This window comes from Salvelinus sp. IW2-2015, unplaced genomic scaffold (assembly GCF_002910315.2).
Source record: "Salvelinus sp. IW2-2015 unplaced genomic scaffold, ASM291031v2 Un_scaffold3089, whole genome shotgun sequence".
NCBI lineage: Eukaryota > Metazoa > Chordata > Actinopteri > Salmoniformes > Salmonidae > Salvelinus > Salvelinus sp. IW2-2015.
The window spans coordinates 18651-22020 of record NW_019944380.1 but is presented as its reverse complement, the minus strand read 5'-3'; positions in this window follow the sequence as shown (position 1 = coordinate 22020).

The following is a 3370-nucleotide window of genomic DNA, read 5'->3' as shown; positions in this document are numbered from 1 at the left end:
TCTCTACCTCACTCCTCTCTCTACCTCCCTCTATCTCCATCCTTCTCTCTCTACCTCCCTCGCTCTCCATCCTTCTCTCTCTACCTCCCTCGCTCTCCATCCTTCTCTCTCTACCTCCCTCTATCTCCATCCCGAGCTGACAAGGTAAAAATCTGTCGTTCTGCCCCTGAACAAGGCAGTTGAACCCACTGATCCCCGGTAGGCTGTCATTGTAAATAGGAATTTGTTCTTAACMGATGTGCCTAGTTAAATAAAGGTTAAATAAATACAATTATAATATCTATCATTCTCTCTCTCTATCCCATCATTCTTTCTCCCTACATACCATCATCTTCTTCTCCTCTCCTCCTCTCCTCGTCTCACCTTCTCCCCCTCTTCTCCTCTCCTCACCTTCTCCCCCTCTTCTCCTCACCCTCTCCCCCTCCTACTACATACAGACCATGTGTCCCTGCTCTCGACTCAGGTACTGCATTTCATGGTATTACAGCTGGACAATTGGCTGTGGCGGCACTGAAACAACAATACTGAGATAAAGAGAGGCCTCCTCCTTCCTCCTCTTCCTCATTCTCTTTACCCTCTCAGACTCTCAGCCCAAACAGATGCCGACCAGAGGGAATTGTGGGGAATAAAATTGACGTAGTACCAAAAATGAAGTACAGGACAAAATAAAAACCCTCCAACCCAAAAAGGCCTGTGGTGTTGATGGTATCCTAAATGAAATGATAAAATATACAGACCACAAATTCCAACTGGCTATACTAAAACTCTTTAACATCATCCTCAGCTCCGGCATCTTCCCCAATATTTGGAACCAAGGACAGATTTGACCCCAATAACTACCATGGGATATGCGTAAACAGCAACATTGGCAAAATCCTCTGCATTATCATTAACAATAGACTTGTACATTTCCTCAGTGAAAACAATGTACTAAGCAAATGTAAAATAGGCTTTTTACCAAATTACCATACGACAGACTACGTATTCATCCCGCACACCCCAATTGACAAACAAACAAACCAAAATAAGGCAAAGTCTGTTGATTTCCAAAAAGCTTTTGACTCAATTTGGCCTGAGGGTCCGCTATACAAATTTATGGAAAGTGGTGTTTGGTGAAAAACATATGACATTATACTACATTATACTATGTACACAAACAACAAGTGAGCAATTAAAATTGACAAAAAACCACACATTTCTTTCCACAGGGCCGTGGGGTGAGACAGGTTGAGCCCCACCCTCTTCAACATATAACTCAACAAATTGGCGAGGGCACTAGAACAGTCTGCTGCACCCGGCCTCTGAAGTCAAATGTCTACTGTTTGCTGATGATCTGGTGCTTCTGTCCCCAACCAAGGAGGGCCTACAGCAGCACCTAGTTCTTCTGCAAAAATTCTTGCTCTCTCCCTCTCTCTCTCTCTGCTCTCTCTCAATTTCAATTTAAGAGGCTTTATTGGCATGGTAAACATATGTTTGCGTTACCAAAGCCAGTGAAATAGATAATAAACAAAAGTGAAATAAACAATATAAAAATTTGCAGTAAACATTACACTCACCAAAGTTCCAAATTAATATGACATTTCAAATGTCATAGTATGGCTATTTACAGTTTTGTAATGATGTGCAAAAAATGAATGTATAAAAGGTAAAATACATAAATGTGACTCGTTTCAGGAAACTAGGCGCATGTTGCGTGTCACTACTTCACAGGAGAGACATTTGAACATAAAATGTTTTTTTTTAAATCAAAATGAAACATGTGAACACATGTGAACTTTCATGTTCCTTTATAACAAACTTGTATGACTTCTGTAAATACAAATACAATTAAATTACGAGCCTAGTTGGTTTAACCACGGAAAAAGTCAGCAACCTTCCCGCTAGCCATGATTGGCTGGACATGCCGAGAGATGAGTTTGGATTGGTCTACCATGTGGCACGCTTCTGTCTATAATATGAGCTGGTCAGTATGTGTAGGTAATCTTGTCTATAATATGAGCTGGTCAGTATGTGTAGGTAATCCTGTCTATAATATGAGCTGGTCAGTATGTGTAGGTAAACCTTTCTAATTTAGCCTGTTTGAAAGACATCACATAGTGGAACTGCATCAGTGTTGCTTTCCACTTTCTGGAGGACCGAGTTTTGAAATCCGTGGAATTAGAGTCTGATAGCTACGGAGATGGATAAAACACCTGTCTCTGGATTACATCTTCAAACGAAAGGGTGCAATGGCATCCGTGACAGGGAGGGAGAAGAATCCACCCAGGTATACGGGTAAGAGAGTCTAGCTAGCTACATTTTCAGATATTACACGTTTCTAATTTCGTCAGAAAGTCATTTTCATTTCAAGTGAATGTGTACTCTTAGCTAGCTAGATAATGTTAGCTGACTTGCTTAGCAAGCTAACGTTACGTGTATGATCTGTGTAGTAATAAMTTGTATCTCAYAGCCATTTGCATTGCTATTTATAGCCTAATGTTAATTAGTTAACCTGGTTGGTTAGCTACCTGCAGTATCATGGTAACGTTATGAGTTGGGAATATGGTTCATTGTTTAGCTAGCTAGCTACATGTATAAACAAAAGACTCCACTATGCAAGTAACTATTTCAATAGAATGTTTATTATGTCACCGCGACAACCGTCGATAGACATAGCTGGTAAATTCACTCTGGCTATCTACTTTGATTTCAGAGTGTACCGTAGCGCAGAATAACTGACACATTTATTAACGCTCAACACCGAGTAAATGTTGACAAAAAAATCATAATTAAATTGTTGCCAGCAGCAGAGTTGCAGTCCCCAACGCTCTGGATAACATGAACACAGCCTAACCAGCTCTGGATAACATGAACACAGCCTAACCAGCTCTGGATAACATGAACACAGCCTAACCAGCTCTGGATAACATGAAAACAGCCTAACCAGCTCTGGATAACATGAAAACAGCCTAACCAGCTCTGGATAACATGAACACAGCCTAACCAGCTCTGGATAACATGAACACAGCCTAACCAGCTCTGGATAACATTCAGATCTGGTCTAGTGTGTGTTCATGTTATCCGAGCTGGTTAGGCTGTGTTCATGTATCCAGAGCTGGTTAGGCTTGTGTTCATGTTATCAGGAGCTGGTTAGGCTGTGTTCATGTTATCCAGAGCTGTTAGGCTGTGTTCATGTTATCCAGAGCTGGTTAGGCTGTGTTCATGTTTATCAGAGTGGTTAGGCTGTGTTATGTTTATCCAGAGCTGGTTAGGCTGTGTTCATGTTTATCAGAGCTGGTTAGGCTGTGTTCATGTTATCCAGAGCTGGTTAGGCTGTGTTCATGTTATCCAGGAGCTGGTTAGGCTTGTGTTCATGTTATCCAGATCTTGG